We start from the raw sequence: 20,581 nt of genomic DNA, 5'->3' as shown, positions 1-20,581 counted from the left end.
AACAATATTGTTGTTTGATATTCCATCAAGGCCTAAATTGACTGCCAAAAAATTGTAAGGCAGTACGTACAGTGGATGATCACCATTTGCTCCTGGCATGCTTTTATATTAAGCTCAATAAGAAAAGAGCTCTGATCTGTGACTGACTACGATTTAACTACAGAGCCTACAGGAACAATGAAGTAGTCTAAGACACACCTCCTGTCTTGTGATTGGTTCAACCTGCTGTTTCAGCCCTCCCCCTGCAGATCCGCTTCTTTATATTGTGCATAGCACATGCTTATTAATTGTTTCCCAGGAAGTCAGGGTTTAAAGAGCTAGTTTAGAATCATTACTAAAATTAGATTACTAAACCAACAGTGATAAAAAGAGGATTATTAGGCAACTAGATTGTGGCCCGATTCTAACGCATCGGGTATTCTAGAATATGCATGTCCCCGTAGTATATGGACAATGATGATTCCAGAATTCGCGGCAGACTGTGCCCGTCGCTGATTGATCGAGGCAACCTTTATGACATCATCGTCGCCATGGCAACCATTATGACATCTACGTCGATACTGTGCCCGTCGCTGAATCAGAAACGTGGGATTTCTACGTCCTTTATGACATCATCGTCGCTGTGCCCGTTGCTGATTGGTCGAGGCCTGGTGGCCTCGACCAATCAGACGCGGGATGTCTACGTCCTTTATGACATCATCGTCGCTGTGCCCGTCGCTGATTGGTCAAGGCCTGGCGGCCTCGACCAATCAGACACGCGGGATTTCCAGGACAGACAGACAGACAGACAGACGGAAAAATCCTTAGACAATTATATACTGAAGGGAATGAGTCTTAGCAAAGGGAAGCCCGGAGTGTTGCTTTAAATTGCAGTTTAGTTAAATTTACCTAGGTTAAACGTGAACAAATAGAGCAAAATAATAAAGAAGACTGCTTATCTGCATTATATATGTGTGACTTTAGAAATGCATATAATATTATGGTAATCTTTACCATTACAGCAAACAAATATTCAACAGATCTCTCCAAATACTAGTGTTACTTCTGATATATTCCACATAAATCCCCACAAACCTTATTTGTTTGCCAAACTGTTTCTATTTTTATAATGCTAATCCAGTTACTTACTACTTCCTTGGATATAAATCTTCTTCCTTTGTATAAATTATTTCCTCCATTATAGTGGCAGATATTCTGCTGGGTTATACTGCTCATCTTTATAGATGCATTTTATTGGCTTAGTTAACATGGTTTATTGCAATCCATTAGTTAACAATCCTCTAAGCGTCTTCCAGGTTTATAGATATCTAAAAGAAGTTGGAAAATCCCAAGATTAAAGTGATTATGATGAATATTATCTCAAATTATTCTATTAGCGTTCTGTTGTCTTCCTGATGCATTGTATTGAATCTAATGATTGCAAAATGTGCAGTATAAGATGCCCTCATTTTCATATCCATTAAATAGTATTGTAATATTTAGAAAGTCTGCCCATATAAAAAGCTTGCAAAATATCTATGCAAGACAAAATCTTCTTCTGACCAGGAATACTAATAAATACTCCTAAAGTAAGAACTCTGCACAAAACATTTTGGGCTACAAGAGTTTTTGATAAAGTTTCCACCTGTATAATCATTACTTTTAGAGTTCAGTGTTACTGAGAGCCTCAAAGAAATAAAAATACATATAAGAATGGAGGTTTTTATTATCCTAGATATACTATTTAAATTGGAAAAAAAAGAGTTGTAACTTGGTAAAGGCAAGCTTCTGTAACTTTGTTATAATTAATTGTATACCTGTGTATGTAAATATAATGCATTCCTATTTTGCAGTCCAAAACAAAGGAAAAAAACAAACTATTTGTAATATAGAATAAAGTTTATTTAAAAAAAAGTGTTATTATTTTTTCATTTTACATAAACTAGTTGAACAGAAACTAATGTAAATAATTACCCTTTTTTGAAAGACTGAGAGGGCAGTGAATGACACATAAATTACATTTTTGGGGTTTTTCCGAATCCTTGGGTCATGCACTACCCCCATAGATACGACATTAGTCTTAAAGAAGTTGTCCACTATTTGGACAACTTCTCATACTGCTCACTGGGCCTCTGTAAAATAATAAAGCTTATACTCATCTATCGTGCTGGTGCCATTCCGTCGGTGTTGACAGATGCTCTCCCCCGGGCTCTCGTGCGGTATTGTGACACATGACACCGGCACCCAATCAGTTCTAGCATCACTGTCCCCACCTGCTTTCGAATTGAGCAGGAAGAAGAAGTCTGAGATTAGCTGTAGCCTGGACTTCCTCTTCATGTTCGATTTGTCCGGTGATTGGGACGATTGGGTGCCGGCGTCATGTGTCACAACACCACATGACAGCCCCAGGGAGAGCGAGTGACAACACTGTAGGAACGGTGCTGGTACAAGAGGTGAGTATAGGCTTTATTATTTTATGGGGCCAAACATTTTGATCAAGAAGGGGTTGTCCTAGTGGAGAACCCCTTTAAGTATATTTCCGAATTAATATACAATAAAATGGTTGACTTTAAATAATCTACTAGCACAAATGTATAATAGAATAACAGATTATATTTTATCTAGAATAGCCCTTTAAAATGTTACTTTAGACTTCATTAGGAAACAACATATACAATTATTATACTATCGTTGAAGTTGTTACAATCTCGCTCAGCTATAGTTGTAGCAAAAAAGCAAACTCTAGAAGCACCATGAATGATTGATCATTGCACTGAGCAATTACATACAAATTACATTGCACAGGAACCTCAATAGAATGTGAATGAGTTGCTGTGCTACAATACCACTGTAGTATGATACAGATTTAGGGTACAGAATACAGGTATTTAGTTTAGGGTAAGGTTTAATTCCAATGGTCTCCTTCTTTATTGGCAAGGCCCAAATGGTTTCAAGTCACAGACACAGGATTTAGCATATATACTTTGGTTTCGGGATAAGGATTCACTATGCAGGCTTAGTTTAAAGCTACAGAATAGAGAATCCAAAGCTCAAGAGTGCAGCACATAGCTTGTCTTTTCATGTTCCTAGTGATCAAAGTAGTTTTAACAGGCTCATACAGTACTGGAAACTCTGTGTATCACGACATGGGTACAGTAAACACACCCCGATCTCAAGCTTCAGGAACAGATTCAAGGTTCAAAGGTTGGTAATTAAAGATGAGCAGATCTGCAAATGTCAGGAAATTTTACTCAAAGTTGATCCTCCGCAGATTAATTCACTCATCTCTATTTGTAATCCAAGAACCTCAACCTTGTAAAATGAAGACAAAATTTTCAATTTCAGAGAATCAGAATACAAGGTGCAGATATGGTCTAGAACAAGAGCATTGAACGCCTTAAAACAACAAACTGATAGTGAAGTTATTATATAGATGACAATTCATTTAATCAATGTCTACTGCTGTTAAGAGAGGGGAAAGGTGAAGCATTGATGTTTCTTTATATCAAAGATACCCCAAAACTTTGAAATGAGAAAGGAACAGTTTGCTGCAAACATCTGTTTCTGAATCAGGGTTTTGTTTCAATATGCAAAAAATAACTATGCAAATACAGTAACATCATTTTTTAAAACAGGCAGTCCAGTGTCAGCTTTTATATCCTAGAGCCACCTCGTCTATTGAGGTAGCCTCAAATTTAACCCCTTTGAGACAAAGCCTGTTTTCACCTAAACGACCGGGCCAACTTTTACAATTCTGACCACTGTCACTCTTTGAGGCAATAACTCTGGAAAGCTTCAGTGGATCCCGCTGATTCTGAGATTTTCTCGTGACATATTGTACTTTATGATAGCAGTAAAGTTTCTTTGATATGATGAGTTTATTTGTGAAAAAAACTGAAATTTGGCACAAATTTTGAAAAATTCAAACTTTTAATTTTTATGCCCTTATATTAGAGAGTCATATCGCACAAAATAGTTAATAAATAACATTTCCCGCATGTCTACTTTACATCAGCACAAGTTTGGATGCAATTTTTTTTGTTAGGAAGTTATAAGGGTTAATAGTTAAACAGCGATTTCTCATTTTTTCAGCAAATTTTACAAAACCATTTTTTTTAGGGACCACATCACATTTGATGTCACCCTCAAGGTACTCAAAATCACATTCAAGAAGTTTATTAACCCTTCAGAGGCTTCACAGGAATTAACGGAGTGTGAAAGGAAAAAATGAACATTTAACTTTTTTTTCACAAAAATGATCACTTAGCAACAATTTTTTTTATTTTCACAATACCCTTAATACCCTTAGGATATATTGGATCACAAAAATTGTTGTGCAATTTTTCCTGAGTACACTGATACCCCATATGTGGGGGAAAACCACTGTTTGGGTGCACAGCAGAGCTCGGAAAGGAAGGAGCGCCGTTTGACTTTTTCAAACCAAAATTAGCTGGAATTGAGAATGGACACCATGAGGCGTGAAAATAAAAAAATCACATTATTTACCCAAAAATGATCTTTTAGCAATGATTTTTTTACTTTCACAAGAGTAAAATGAGAAAGTGGACACAAAAGTTGTTCTACAATTTGTCCTGGATATGCCAATACCCCATATGTGGGGGAAAACCACTATTTGGGCGCACAGCAGGGCACGGAAGGGAAGGAGCGCCGTTTGACTTTTTCAAACCAAAATTGGCTGGAATTGAGATTGGATGCCATGTCGCGTTTGGAGAGCCCCTGATGTGCCTAAACAGTGTAAAACCCCCACAAGTGACCCCATTTTGGATACTACACCCATCAAGGATCGTATCTAACTGTGTGGTGAGCACTTTGAACCCCCAGGTGCTTCACAGGAGTTTGGAATGTAGAGCCGTGAAAAAAAAACAATCACATTTTTTACCCAAAAAATGATTTTTAGCAACAATTTTTTTTATTTTCACAAGTGTTAAAGGAGAAAATGAATGACAAAAGTTGTTGTGCAATTTCTCCTGAGTACGCCAATACCCGATATGTGGGGAAAAACACTGTTTGGTCCCAAAACAGGTCTCCGAATGGAAGGAATGATGTTTTGGATTGCAGACTATGATGGAATAGTCTGCAGGCATCATGTTGCGTTTGCAGAGCTCCTGATGTGCCTCAACAGTGGAAATTTCCCACAATTGACCCCATTTTCAAAACTGGACCTCCCAAGGAATTTATTTAGATATGTGGTGAGCACCGTGAACCTCCAAGTGCCTCACAGAAAATTATAACGTTTAATCGTGAAAAAAAGTAAAACACATTTTTTCCACAAAAATGACACGATTTCTTTATTTTCCCAAGGGTTATAGCGGAAAATAGGCAGAAAAAGATGTTGTGCAATTTTTCCCGAGTATACCAATACCCCACATGTGGGGAAAAAACACTGGGAGCACAGTGGGGCTTGGAATGGAATAAGTGACATTTTGGATTGCAGACTTCGATAGAATGGTCTGAGAGTGTCATGTTGCATTTGCAGAGCCCCTGATGTGCCTAAACAGTGGAAATCCTCCACAAGTAACCCCATTTTGGAAACCACGCACCTGAAGGAATTTATCTAGAGGCATAGTTTTATAGTATTGATTATATTTCTTTTGGTTTTACTGGTGTATGAATTTTTAATGTAGTGGTATGTGTAAGATGTGCGGGGTACATCAGATAATAAAAGTGTGTTGTGTCAACAGGGTATAAAGTAATTTTATTAATTTATGGATGTGTGGTACCCTTTGAAACAATCCTTAATGCAAAGGCCAGGTTTCTCAGGGCCGGTTTCACAATGGTAAATTGTGTCCATTCGGATTCCCCTCTTGGAGCATACTCTGCACCGTTTTTGCGATCATCCTGTCCTCGCTGTTTGGGGAACCTGTCCTGGGAAATGTTGACCTGGGACAATATGGGCACTATAAGATTAAGAAATACTGGGACCCTCACATCCCTGAGTGCCAAACATTAGGGCCTTGATGATTTCCTCCTGAATCTGAAGGAAGGTTCCCATATTTCCTGCAGATCGGAACAGCACAAAGGCATTGTACTGCGCATAGCCATATGTGCATGGCCAAGTTTTTGTACCATACTTTGGCATTTTGCATGGCACTGTATGGTTGGAGGACCTGATCTGAGAGATCTACACCCCCCATGTACCGATTATAATCCAGGATACAATCTGGCTTTGGGACTTGTGTTCACTGTCATGAACAGTGACAAGGGAACTGTAGTCACGATGTATGGTGGTCAAGGTAAGGACATCCTTTTTGTCCTTATACTTGACCACTAGCATGTTGTCACTGCATTGGGCTCTGCTTTCACCTTTTCTTAGCGTTTGCCCAATTTGCGGCTTAAGGAGACCTTGCTGATTTTTCACACGGTGCCACATGCAGCTGTACCTATGGCAGAGAAGGCCTTGAAGAGCAAGATGCTGGTGTAAAAGTTATCAATGTAGAGGTGATAACCCTTATCCAGCAGTGGGTGCATTAATTACAACACAATTTTCCCATTCACACCCAGGATGGGGAGCATTCAGGGGGGTTAATCTGGGTGTCCTTGCCCTCATAGACCCTAAATCCGTGGGTGTACCCTGAGGTACTCTCGCACAGTTTGTACAGCTTTATTCTTTACCTGAACCTCTTACTGGGCAGTTATTGTCTGAATTTTATCCTCCCTTTGAAGTGAACGAGAGACTCATCAGCAGCGATGTCCCTCTGGGGTATGTACGCCTCAGCAAATTTTCTGCTGAAGTGTTCAATCACTGGCTGAATTTTATATAGACGATCAAAGTTTGGATCGTCTCGGGGAGGACACTGTGCATTATCACTATAATGCAAAAATTTTTTGGATCCCTTCAAATCGTGTCCCTTTCATGGCCATGCAGAATATCGGTGTTCTGTAGAAAATATCAGTACTCCAGTATTGCCGAAGTTTTGGCTTTCTGATTGTTCCCGTATGCAGCACAATTCCCCAAAATGTCATCATCTCTGCTGTCTTTACAGGGGTCCATATGGTGTATGACGACATGGGATTTTGGGTGAAAAATTGTTGGGCATACAGGTTTCTCTGGGCCACCATAAGATTTATTATTTCATTACTGAAAAAGAATTTGAAGAAGTCAATTTCAGTGAGGCCAGTGGTGTCAAACTGGATTCCTGAGCTGCTGCTGAAATACGGAATGACGGGCTGATAATTTTCAGGGGGTGCAATCCATATGGGATTGATTTCTGCAGGTGTTGCCTGGGTCCTAGGACGTCTTGTTGGGGGTCCTTCTTCACTAGATGAGGAGGAGTAGTAATAGAAAAATGTGGGGTCTTCGTCACTGGCTGAATCCGTGTCTGACGCAAAGAAGGCGTCAGCCTCCTCTTGTGAATAGCGCCTTCTTGACAAATGGGCCATTTTTTTTTATTTTTCCAAACACCGGGGATGTGAATGTAAGTGGTGTATGTGTATAGGGTACTATTTATTATAACAAAACAGAGAGAAAAAAAAAGTAGAGAAAAAATTTAGAAGAAACAAGAAAAAAATGAACAGAAAAATCAGATGTAAAAATATGTTTGTATAAAAAAGTGTAAATTTAACCTACGCAACTAAATCTTTTTTTGCAAAAGAAAAACAAACGCCACTAACAATGTGACCTACGTTTCCCTAATGCACTCGCTAAAACTTAGACGACGCAACTAATTTTTTTTGCAAAAGAAAACGAACGCCACTCAACAGTGTGACGTGTGCTCCCCTAATGCACTCGATAAAACTTAGACGACGCAATTAATTTTTTTTTTTGCAAAAGCAAAATGAACACCACTAACAATGTGACGTACTCTCCACTAATGCACTCGCTAAAAATTAGACGCCACGACTAATTATTCTAAAGGTTAAAGGGGTTGCCTCATTTAGAATGACAAATTTGCAGTTGCAAACTTGAAAATCCTCCAAGTGGATGCACTGTGTGCTGTGAGAATTCTGGTGTCTACGTTGAGAACGGCGGTTAAGTATGCCATATGCTTACTCCAGGGCAGAGCCTGTCAAGTAGGCGTGGCCTCACTTAATCCACTTGTAAAAGTGGATTGTACGTTTGTTTTAAACTAATTTTCAGCTATAACCAAACCAAAAAGAGGTCAATCTCATAACAAAGGTATCATATACAGTAGTATCTGCAGTAGATCTGAACCAGAGAAAGACCAAACAGAGGATAGATAATTATAGTATAATAGTAATTTCTTTATTCAAAATGTAAGTATAAACAATAAGTATGTAAATAGTGGACAGTCTGCTAAAAAGAATATAAAGAGATTGCAGATCACTATATTGACTGTAATACCCAGCAGTACAATTGATTGGCACTGTGGGGTACACAAGGCACCTCAATGTGCGTTTCACCCTCTGGGCTTCATCAAGAGGTGTGACTTAATAAAAAAGTGGATGCTTTAAATAGTATATTGGATAAATGGTCTAAATGAATCCTGCTGTGCGACTGATCCTCCATGGTGAGACGGGGCCCACCCATGGCCATGAGACCCAAGGTCGTGGGCTACCCACACCAGTAGGGTAGGTCACAACTGCCATCAGCATATATGCTAATGCATTAATCACTAAACATAAGGATATAAGTGGGCAGAACTGCATGTAGTAGGAGGGGAGACTGGATCATCATGTCAGCGCCACAACAGCCTCCAGACCAACCCGTCGCAAGGGCTTATTGCATACATAAAATGGGAAGCCAGTGTAGAGCTGGATGGTTAATCACCTAAACTCTTACACGACATGCCCGAGTCCGGGATATCGCTGTAGCAGCAAGGAGTGTTAAGATATAACTGTGGATGGGCAGCATATCAGTGCACTATATATCGTGATGCTCCGCCTCTGGAGGAAACACCGCCATGTTCTAATTTACAGCTATGTTTAACTTTATTCAAACCTTATTTGGTAGTCGGTATCAACATTTAAACTTTCTCAGTGGCTGAGATATATTGTCGCTTGGTAATATGAGTTTTTTATACCTAGCTGAAAGTTACGTAGGGCGACAATCAATAGTATATGAAATATAGTATATGGTATATAAGTTGCAGAAACTATAAAAGTTAAATAAGTTTCAAATAAATCATGACTTGTCTAAGGCCTCATTTAATTCAGATGTCCATTTTGTATGGCTGTGTCCTATCCATGTTTTCCACATATAGATCATGTACCCATTATAATACATGGGGTTGTTCACATGTCCTTGGTTTTTCATGGACCGTGTTTCCATGGGAAAATCAAAGATACATGCTTGTTTTTTACTGGCACCAGGGATGAAAAGTGCCCCAACCCATGTATATGGGTCTGTAAAATAAACGGTCAGCAAACAAATGGAGTGTGCGGTCCATAATTAACATAGCAAACTATTGAAGAAGCACTGTAAGTTATATTTTAATTTTTTTTATCCATCCATCAATGAAAAACACTAATAATACACTGATGGTAAAAGCAGACACTGACAAAACCGTGATGAAACTCAGATCCAAAACACCGATTACACCAGAATCATTTTTTTTTAAATAGACAAAACCCGGACGTCTGAATGAGACATAAATCTATTTGTGTTTCTAGAAATAGATTAAAATGTATTTTTTGACTCAAGTTGGGAGGCCTTGCTAAAGACGTTATCTAAACTCACAAGTCACAACTTAAATAAGTGTTAATCAACATAGTATTCAGGTTATGTGTTTGTGTGTTCACTCTACAATATAAATAATATAAATAATGATATAGTTTTACATTAGAAATAATTACTTGCTTTTTCCTGATTAAAATCTTTACATATGTATATATATATATATATATTTATTTATTTTTTTGTTTTTTGTTTTTTTTGAAAAACTTAGATTTAGCAGAAATTTTAAACAGTTGTTTTTAATTTTTTTTTTTACTTTATTACACAATACTCATTAGTCCCTCAAGGGGACTTGAACATGTGATCCTGCATAGGTAATGCAGTGGACTACTTCAGCCTGTCAATGTAGTGTAACATTGACAGGTAGCCTATCAAATCCCACTTCTAGGAGGATCTGATAAGATTTGTGGCAGATTTGGAGGCACTGTTCGACCTCCCATTGCCAAAGCAATCCAGTCACACCCTGAGATTACACAGAAGGGGTGCCAATGGCTGATGGAGAAAATGCTCTAAATCTGTCAAACTCCTCATGGGCTACTGTTACTATTGACAGCAGAATATGTGGGGTTAATATGTTAGCATCAATGAGAACAGCGCTGTTGTAGGCGCGAAACGGCCGTCGTCCTTCCCTGCTTACCTCCTCTTTGTTTCCACTCCCCCGAGCCATGAAAATGTTTATGCTTTACTTCGTTCAATAAAGGACTTGGACCGCACATAGATCGGTGAGTACTGCCGCATTTTCTATTGATTTTCATGAAGTTTCCTTCTGCATTCATGCGAGCACCTCCGCTCTGAAGCCGGGCTCTCCCACCACACCATACACTGATGGTGGTCGGCATGGTATGTACGGCTGTGCAGCTCTGCTTTTTTTCTAAGTTTTAGTATTTCACATATTTATACACAACAGGGCACACTAATAATGCAATAAATAAGAAATTTCACATCATGTAATTAATAAGCTTTTGCTTTGATGTTTGTTTGAGGCATTAAAAGGGAGGAGGAAAACACTTTTCTTTTTGCTTATTCATTGCCCTACCTAAAAACCACACAAAGAGGCAACAGTTACCCTGGATAGTAAGGGAAGAAAGTATTTAATAAAGGATGGTGCGATAAAAGAGTACACTGCATGTAATAAGTGATAGTTCTATAGATAATAATGCAGAATGCTGTGGTAATATGGCCTCGTGTTCCATGTGATAAAGCAGGACACTAATAAGGGACAGCGCTATACATAATAAGAAAGAGCACTATATAACAAATAATGACAATAAACATAATAAGGGAAGACACTATATCATAAGGGGCAATATGTAATAGTGTGCAGCACCATACAAAATAAAGGAGGACAAAGAAACCAATGGAGCAATAGGCGGAGGAGGGCATGACTTTGAGAAGGGTGGATTTTTAACTCCTGCAGTTTTGTGTGTACAGTGGTGTAGATTTTAAGCAAGAGTGATGTTGGTTTAAAACTGAAGGATATGTTTGTGCCTGGTGTGTCACTGTGAGGAGGGTGAGGCTTATATAGGTGAGGTGACTCTGTCTCTTTCAGTGAGGAGGGTGGGGGCTGTTCTCTCTCTGTGAGGGGGGTAAGGGTTTCTATAGAGGTGGTAAATTTGCCTTTCTACCTCTTTCTTTCACCAGATGAAATGGAGAAGACATCACTGCAGTTTCAGGGAAGTATAATACTGGGGTTTGTCACTTCACATTACAGCTGATAGGAGCATATTCACCTCAGATATCGTGAATTAGTTTAGTATCTGCTCCTACATCATGTATGGGATTAATATTACCTCAGAAATTCATGTAACCACCACATTCCCTCATGGCTGCTGTGTCAGGGAGAGTAATACTGGAGTCACCACCTCACATTACAGATGATAGCAGCACATTATTATTTATATAGCACCATTGATTCCATGGTGCTGCACATGAGTTACATACAAATTACAGATATCACTTACAGTAAGCAAACTAACAATTACAGACTGATACAGAGGGGTAAGGACCCTGCCCTTGTGGGCTTACATTCTACAGGATGGGGAAGAAGGAGTCAATAGGTTGAGGGTTGCAGGAGCCTCAGTGTTGGTGAGGCGGTAACTTCGGTAGTGGTGAGGAGGCAGCGGGGTCAGTGCAGGCTGTAGGCTTTCCTGAAGAGGTGGGTTTTCAGGTTCCGTCTGAAGGATCCAAATGTGGTTGATAGTTGGATGTGTTGGGACAAAGCATCCCAGAGGATGGGGGATATTCAGAAGAAGTCTTGGAGACAATTGGGTGAGGAGCGAATAAGTGTGGGGAGAGAAGGAGATCTTGGGAGGACCGGAGATCACGTGAGGGAAGATAACGGGAGATTAGTTCAGAGATATATGGAGGAGACAGGTTGTGGATGGCTTTGTAGGTTAGTATTAGTAATTTGAACTGGATACGCTGAGGGAATGGGAGCCAGTGAAGAGATTTGCAGAGGGGGGGAGCGGAGGAGTAGTGAGGAGAAAGATGAATTAGTCAGGCAGCAGAGTTAAGGATGGACTGGAGAGGTACAAGGGTGTTAGCAGAGAGGCCACAGAAAAGGATGTTGCAGTAGTCAAGGCGGGAGATGATGCGGGCATGCACAGCATTTTAATAGAGTAACGGTTAAGGAAAGGATGGATTCTGGAGATATTTTTGAACTGGAGGCTATTAGTGTAGTATCAGCCCCTACATCATATATGGGATTAATATTACCTCAGAGATTCATGTGACCACCATGTTCACTCGTGTGGCTGCTACAGGTTACTACACACTGCTGAGACAGCTCCTATGTAACCTCCCTGCAGACATGTCTGATATGTCACATTACTGCTCTATTGTAGAGTCTTCATGAGCTTTGTGTTCTACTGACTGTATAACAATGAAAACAAGGTCTGTAAGCAGATATCGGCCATGACACAGGGTCTGCCATTTACATGTTGGAGCTGGGTTTACTGGACACTGGTGAGAGGAGACCAGTTGGGGATGGTATATGTATGAGAGGACAGAGCATAGACACATACATTGTCTGCCATTAGTTCTGTGGGCACATGTGCTGGAGGTAAGGTTGTGAGGAGATTAGTTGGGGGATAGTGTGTGTTTGATGAGTGGCTGCACTTCATGGCAATGCTGTGTGTACTGGCCCTGCTGTGCTGATTATTCCCTCTCCTCTTCCCATTTATGGAGTCTTGTGACCTGTATGTGACCTCATCTTTGCTATATGCTGATCATCTTATGTGTACAGATTCAGTGCAACCAGGTTGCTTTCACCATATACAGCTCTGGCAAAAATGTAGAGACCACCACATCAAAACCCTATCATGGGTAGCCCAATCTCCAGATCTGAACCCCATTGAAAACCTCTGGAATGTAATCAAGAGGATGATGGATAGTCACAAGCCATCAAACAAAGAAGAACTGCTTTAATTTTTGCACCAAAAGCAGTGTGAAAGACTGGTGGAAAGCATGCCAAGACGCATGAAAGCTGTGATTAAAAATCATGGTTATTCCACAAAATATTGATTTCTGAACTCTTCCTGAGTTAAAACATTAGTATTGTTGCTTCTAAATGATTATGAACTTATTTTCTTTGCATTATTTGAGGTCTGAAAGCACTGTTTTGTTTTTGTAATTTGGACCATTTTTCTTTGTCAGAAAAAAAAATACAAAATTTATTGCTTGAAGATTTGGAGATATGTTGTCAGAAGTTTATAGAATAAATTAACAATTTACGTTTTACTCAAAAATATACTATACTCACATATATACTCATAATATACTCATATAACATACTAAAAAATATGCCTATACAGAGAAAAATCAGACAAACTGAACATTTTGCAGTGGTCTCTTAATTTTTGCCAGAGCTGTATATGGTATCTGTGTAAAAGCTCCATCCAAATGTGCTGTATACTTATCATTGATACAGACCTGGGGTATATGTCATCACTCCTCACTCTGCTATATACGGATCATGCGGTGTATAAAGATCCTGTATACACAGGGTTTCCTCGCTGTACATCTGGACCTGACTTCCAGCTTAGTTCTTTATTTCTCTTGTTATGGCAGCTTTTAGTCATCTTATGTGGCACGCTGTCCTGCCTAATATATCCAATCTCTTTCTGTATATTGTCCCCCTAATATTTTACAGGATCGGTGTAACCTACCAAGTTCTTATTTTATGTTGCCTAAGATGGTGGATAGCACATGCCTGAGTGGATTACCTGGAGCTTTAATATATATTTTTCATCATATATAAAATAAATATTTGGGGAGTAACTCAGTACAGGGCAGGTCTGTGAGTGGGGCACCAATAACACAGAATATGGCGGGCAGTGAGTGGGCACTAATAACTAGTGTGATGCTGCATCTTGCTTTTGAGGACGCATCATGGGCCTAGTTTTCAGCCCTGTCTCTCGTCTATTGTATGTACGTAGCGTGACTGAATGGGATACAGTACTTGCAGTCTTCTACACATACACCTGTGGCTGCAGGCAGATCATACTAGACCTGCATATAATATTTTTTACTATTTATGTGCAGCTGGTGATTTGAGAGCTGTGTCTGTCTCTAACTGCTGTAGAGGAGCAGGCGGCTTCTCCTCATTTATTGTTGCAGCATATAACATAACATTGCCCATCACTGACTCTATCTGACCTTATGATGGGAGATTTTCCAGTATCAACCTGTTATATACCTTGGTTGTAAACTATAGCTTATATATACATACATGGTGATTTCATGCTCACTGCTACTTTGGCTGTAGCACAGCCCTCACTGTAGTATATTGCACAGCCCACATAGTAGTATACAGCACAGCCCGCATCTCTCCTCCCCCCGAGAATGGCCCCACAGTCCAGTAAAATAAAAACACAGTCCTCACCTCTCCTCATGCCCGCCTTGCTCCCTGCTCTTGTCTCGGCGGCTGCCGCTGCTGCACTCTCTGGGACACAGTGAGTGCGCGCGAACTCGCAGTGTCAGAGGCAGAGCGGGGAATGATGGGAGAGGGAGCGTCAGCAGAATCTCTCTCCTCCATCATTGCATTCAACTGTACCGGCATCATAGACACCGGAATAGTTGAATGCGGTGGCGCTGGTGGGGGGTGAGTCGGCGCGCATCGCCCACTACTGGCATCGGCCCTTCTGGCATTTGCCAGAACTGCCCGATGGCCAGTCTGGCCCTGTTGATGGCTTTATTAGGCAGGAGGTAAATTGGTCTTTCTACCTCTTTCTTTCACCAGATGAAATGGAGAAGACATCGCTGCAGTTTCAGGGAAGTAAAACTCCAAAACTGCAGGAGTTAAAAATCCACCCTTCCTAAAGTCTTGCCCTCCTCCGTCTATTGCTCCATTGGTTTCTTTGTCATTCTTTATTTTGCATAGAGGAGGTAATTTGGTCTTTCTACCTCTTTCTTTCACCAGATGAAATGGAGAAGACATCACCCGCCCTTCCGCCCTGTTATAATCACTGTCCTAAAACGTTTCTAATTATTACTTGCATAATGATGAATGCTTTATTGTATTTTTTTGTTTTGAATTTGCTATTGTATATCTTTTACCAGGTCCAATTTTATCATGACTATTAAGAGTAAACATTGGCATTAACCTTCTAAGCCCAAGGAAAGAGAAATCCTTCAGCCATGGTTCCCTAGAGCAGAGGTCCCCAACTCCAGTCCTCAAGGCCCACCAACATGTCATGTTTTCAGGATTTCCTTAGTCTTGCCCAGGTAATAATTGCATCACCTGTGCAATGCAAAGGAAATCCTGAAAACATGACCTGTTGGTGGGCCTTGAGGACTTGAGTTGGGGACCTCTGCCCTAGAGGTTTCCTCCACACGTTTTTTTCCCTCTCCTGAGCGCTGTAGGATGACTCTTTGTGAGTCATAGGTTTGCCAAGTTTAGTTCCCTTAATGCTTTTGCAGGGACTTTTAGTTTATTAGTTTACAAAAGTGATTTATAAAAAAAAGTGTCAAATGTGACTTGGAATTTATAACCCGTCTCAGCTTTGCGGTTTAGGTGTCAGGTGGATGTTGCGGACAAGTTAAGGCAGACTCATTTTAACTAATAGAAGAGATAAAAACCTCATGGTGGTGAACAGGCTTGGCTTTGGTGGCCAACCTCAAGGATGTTATAATGGTAACGTCAATCAGGGGCGGGCTGTTGTGAATTCTGTGGTCAGGCTCCCTCCTGTGGTCGTGAGTGGTACTTCGGCTGGTTCTGTCTATGAGCTTCCTCTGGTGGATGTGAGTGGGGCTGCGGCTTCTGAGTTTCCTTCCTCAGGTGACGAGGTTAAGTCGTTAGGTGCTGCTCTATTTAACTCCACCTAGTTCTTTGTTCCTGGCCTCCAGGCAATGTTCCAGTATTGGTCTTGCTCTCTCCTGGATCGTTCTTGTGGCCTGTCTGCCCTGCATAAGCTAAGTTTTGCTTGTGTTACTTTTGTTTGCTATATTTTCTGTCCAGCTTGCTATATTGGTTTTTCTTGCTTGCTGGAAGCTCTGAGACGCAGAGGGAGCACCTCCGTACCATTAGTCGGTGCGGAGGGTCTTTTTGCGCCCTCTGCGTGGTTGTTTGTAGGTTTTTGTGCTGACCGCAAAGCTATCTTTCCTATCCTCAGTCTATTCAGTAAGTCGGGCCTCACTTTGCTAAAATCTATTTAATCTCTGTGTTTGTATTTTCATCTTTACTCACAGTCATTATATGTGGAGGGCTGCCTTTTCCTTTGGGGAATTTCTCTGAGGCAAGGTAGGCTTATTTTTCTATCTTCAGGGCTAGCTAGTTTCTCAGGCTGTGCCCAAGGCGCCTAGGTCTGGTCAGGAGCGCTCCACGTCTACCTCTAGTGTGGTATGATAGGATTAGGGATTGCGGTCAGCAGAGTTCCCACATCTCAGAGCTCATCCTATGTTATTAGTAACTATCAGGTCACTTTGTGTGCTCTTAACCACTAGGTCCATTGTGGTTCTGAATCACCAGTTCATAACAGCGGGCACAGTGTTAAGCACAGGAGTGAGGATAATAGGGTCATTGGCCCGAAAGTTCATTGCCCTGAAAGTTTACTGGCTCTTCTTGAATGGCAAGCCAGTGCGTGCCACCCCTTTATGGCTGTCTGTCCTGGTGCTGTATGTCAGACAGCTGGGGATATCACACTTCACCTGACTCCTACTGTGGTTATGTTAATCCTGTGATTTAAATAAAGCTGTGGCCATTTTCACAACCAAAATATTGTGTTTTGTGTATTTATTCCAGTGCCTAGGTTTACTGTATTCATGGTTGTTTTAAGATGGAGTTGGGATCCGTCCCATATCCAAAAGTCATGTGTAATAATGGACAGTGTTATACTATAAATAGTGAGAGAGGTTGTTTTACAAAAGAGGCTGTTACTGTGTTGTTATTAATAATAATAATTTAATTTCTATAGCACCAAAATATTCCTCAGCACTTTTTTGCGTTACTGCAATTAAATGCAGATCATATAGTATAGATACATAATAAATATTAACATCCAGTGACATAGCAGGTGTCTGATCTGATTCACTCATCTGGTAATTTTCTTTAATTTCTTCTCCATTTGGTTGGATCTTCATATCTACGTCTTACAACTAGTGTTGAGCATTTCGATACCGCAAGTATCGGGTATCGGCCGATACTTGCAGTATCGGAATTCCGATACCGAGTTCCGATACATTTGTGGTATCGGGAATCGGTATCGGATCCATAGTTATGTGTAAAATAAAGAATTAAAATAAAAAATATTGATATATTCACCTCTCCGGCGGCCCCTGGACATCACCGCTGGTAACCGGCAGGCTTCTTTGTTTAAAATGAGCGCATTTAGGACCTGAGAATGACGTCGCGGCTTTTGATTGGTCGCGTGCCGCTCATGTGACCGCCACGCAACCAATCACAAGCCGCGACGTCATTCTCAGGCACTGAACTCCTCATTCTAGGAATTTAGGACCTGCGAATGACGTCGCAGCTTCTGATTGGTCGCGTGGCGGTCACATGAGCGGCACGCGACCAATCAGAAGCCGCGACGTCATTCTCAGGTCCTAAATGCGCTCATTTTAAACAAAGAAGCCTGCCGGTTACCCGCGGTGATGTCCAGGGGCCGCCGGAGAGGTGAATATATCAATATTTTTTATTTTAATTCTTTATTTTACACATAACTATGGATCCGATACCGATTCCCGATACCACAAATGTATCGGAACTCGGTATCGGAATTCCGATACCGCAAGTATCGGCCGATACCCGATACTTGCGGTATCGAAATGCTCAACACTAGTTGTAAGACGTAGATATGAAGATCCAACCAAATGGAGAAGAAATTAAAGAAAATTACCAGATGAGTGAATCAGATCAGACACCTGCTATGTCACTGGATGTTAATATTTATTATGTATCTATACTATATGATCTGCATTTAATTGCAGTAACGCAAAAAAGTGCTGAGGAATATTTTGGTGCTATAGAAATTAAATTATTATTATTAATAACAACACAGTAACGCGTGGCGGTCACATGAGCGGCACGCGACCAATCAGAAGCCGCGACGTCATTCTCAGGTCCTAAATGCGCTCATTTTAAACAAAGAAGCCTGCCGGTTACCCGCGGTCAGGGCTGCCACTAGAAATTTCGGGGCCCCATACTGGCAAAATTTTCGGGGCCCCCTTGAAACTCCGCCCAGGCTCCACCCCAGCCCCGCCTCCAGGCTCCACCCCACGAACTGTCCACAGTCCCACCACTCTCTCTTGGAAAATCTCCACTTCTCACCTATCACACATTGACAGTTCCCATCACCAGATCACACATATAGCCGGCAGCTTTTGTTTTGGCCAAAAGATTTTTTAAGCCGCCACCACAACAAGGTAGACACTTTTGGCCGGGCCCTACTCTACTGTAACCTACTAAATATTTGTTAAAATATGCAATACAATTTAGGTATATTTTTATTTATTTTTCAATTTTTAAAATGACCTATAATACTACATACAAGGAACAAATACCACAACACTATGACCAGATGACATATTACCACCACAGTGATCGAATAATATAAAATACAAGGAACAAATACCGCTACACCATGACCAGACCACATATTACCTCCACATCATGACCAGACCACATATTACCAACAATGACTGAATACTACAATACTGATCAGTAATACAAAAAAAACCCACAATACTATCACCATCAGTGCCATTATGCACAGGAGATCTGTAATTAGTAAGCAGTGTCTGTGTACAGGTAATACAGTGATCACTGGTGACATTACACACAGGAGCTCTGTATATAATGTATAGATAATACAGTGATCACTGGTGACATTGTACACAGGACCTCTGTATATAGTATACAGTGTATAGTGTAAGTGTATAGGTAACACTGACTCACCAGTGACGTCTCTAGGTGAAGTCCTTCATCTGTCATCCAGCACAGACCGCCATCACTTTATCCAGCCAGGACTCGTCTCTGCAGGAAATAAAACAGTTATCTCGAGTTCCGCTTGTAGAACACATTACTTAATTTTCCCAACTTCTACATTACACCACATGAAGAAGGCAACATAGTATCACTCTACACAGTAACAGGACCGCCCCCCCATTTAAAACAGTATACTCAAAAAATAAAATAAATACATCACTGCAATAATAATATCCCTTAATTAGCCCCTATGGTAATATTCGCCATCCTGGCCACCGTGTGTCTCATTTCAGGCTCCAGCCATATGTTCTCTCATCCTGCCCTCATGAGTATCCATTCTACCCCATATGATCTCCATCGTATCCATCCTGCCCCATCTGTTTCCAATCCTGCACCATCTCTGTCCAGCACTCTGCCCCATCTCTGTCCAGCACTCTGCCCCATCTCTGTCCAGCACTCTGCCCCATCTCTGTCCAGCACTCTGCCCAGCACTCTGCCCCATCTCTGTCCAGCACTCTGCCCCATCTCTGTCCAGCACTCTGCCCCATCTCTGTCCAGCACTCTGCCCCATCTCTGTCCAGCACTCTGCCCCATCTCTGTCCAGCACTCTGCCCCATCTCTGTCCAGCACTCTGCCCCATCTCTGTCCAGCACTCTGCTCCATCTCTGTCCAGCACTCTGCCCCATCTCTGTCCAGCACTCTGCCCCGTGTCCAGCTTTCTGCCCCCCATGTGTCCAGCTTTCTGCCCCCCATGTGTCCAGCTTTCTGCCCCCCCCCGTGTCCAGCTTTCTGCCCCGCCCCCCCCTGTCCAGCTTTCTGCCCCCCCCGTGTCCAGCTTTCTGCCCCCCCCGTGTCCAGCTTTCTGCCCCCCCGTGTCCAGCTTTCTGCCCCCCCCGTGTCCAGCTTTCTGCCCCCCCCGTGTCCAGATTTACTGCCCCCTCTGTGTCCAGATTTACTGCCCCCTCTGTGTCCAGATTTACTGCCCCCTCTGTGTCCAGATTTACTGCCCCCTCTGTGTCCAGATTTACTGCCCCCTCTGTGTCCAGATTTACTGCCCCCTCTGTGTCCAGATTTACTGCCCCCTCTGTGTCCAGATTTACTGCCCCCTCTGTGTCCAGATTTACTGCCCCCTCTGTGTCCAGATTTACTGCCCCCTCTGTGTCCAGATTTACTGCCCCCTCTGTGTCCAGCTTTACTGCCCCCTCTGTGTCCAGCTTTACTGCCCCCTGTGTCCAGCTTTACTGCCCCCTCTGTGTCCAGCTTTACTGCCCCCCTGTGTCCAGCCTTCTGCCCCCCGTGTCCAGCCTTCTGCCCCCCGTGTCCAGCTTTACTGCCCTTCTGTGTCCAGCGGCCTTCTGCCCCCCCCGTGTCCAGCTTTACTGCCCCCGTGTCCAGCGGCCTTCTGCCCCCTCTGTGTCCAGCTGCCTTCTGCCCCCTCTGTGTCCAGCTGCCTTCTGCCCCCTCTGTGTCCAGCTGCCTTCTGCCCCCTCTGTGTCCAGCTGCCTTCTGCCCGCTCTGTGTCC

Source organism: Ranitomeya imitator, chromosome 4, assembly GCF_032444005.1.
Source record: "Ranitomeya imitator isolate aRanImi1 chromosome 4, aRanImi1.pri, whole genome shotgun sequence".
Taxonomy (NCBI): Eukaryota; Metazoa; Chordata; class Amphibia; order Anura; family Dendrobatidae; genus Ranitomeya; species Ranitomeya imitator.
This window is presented reverse-complemented; position numbering follows the sequence as displayed.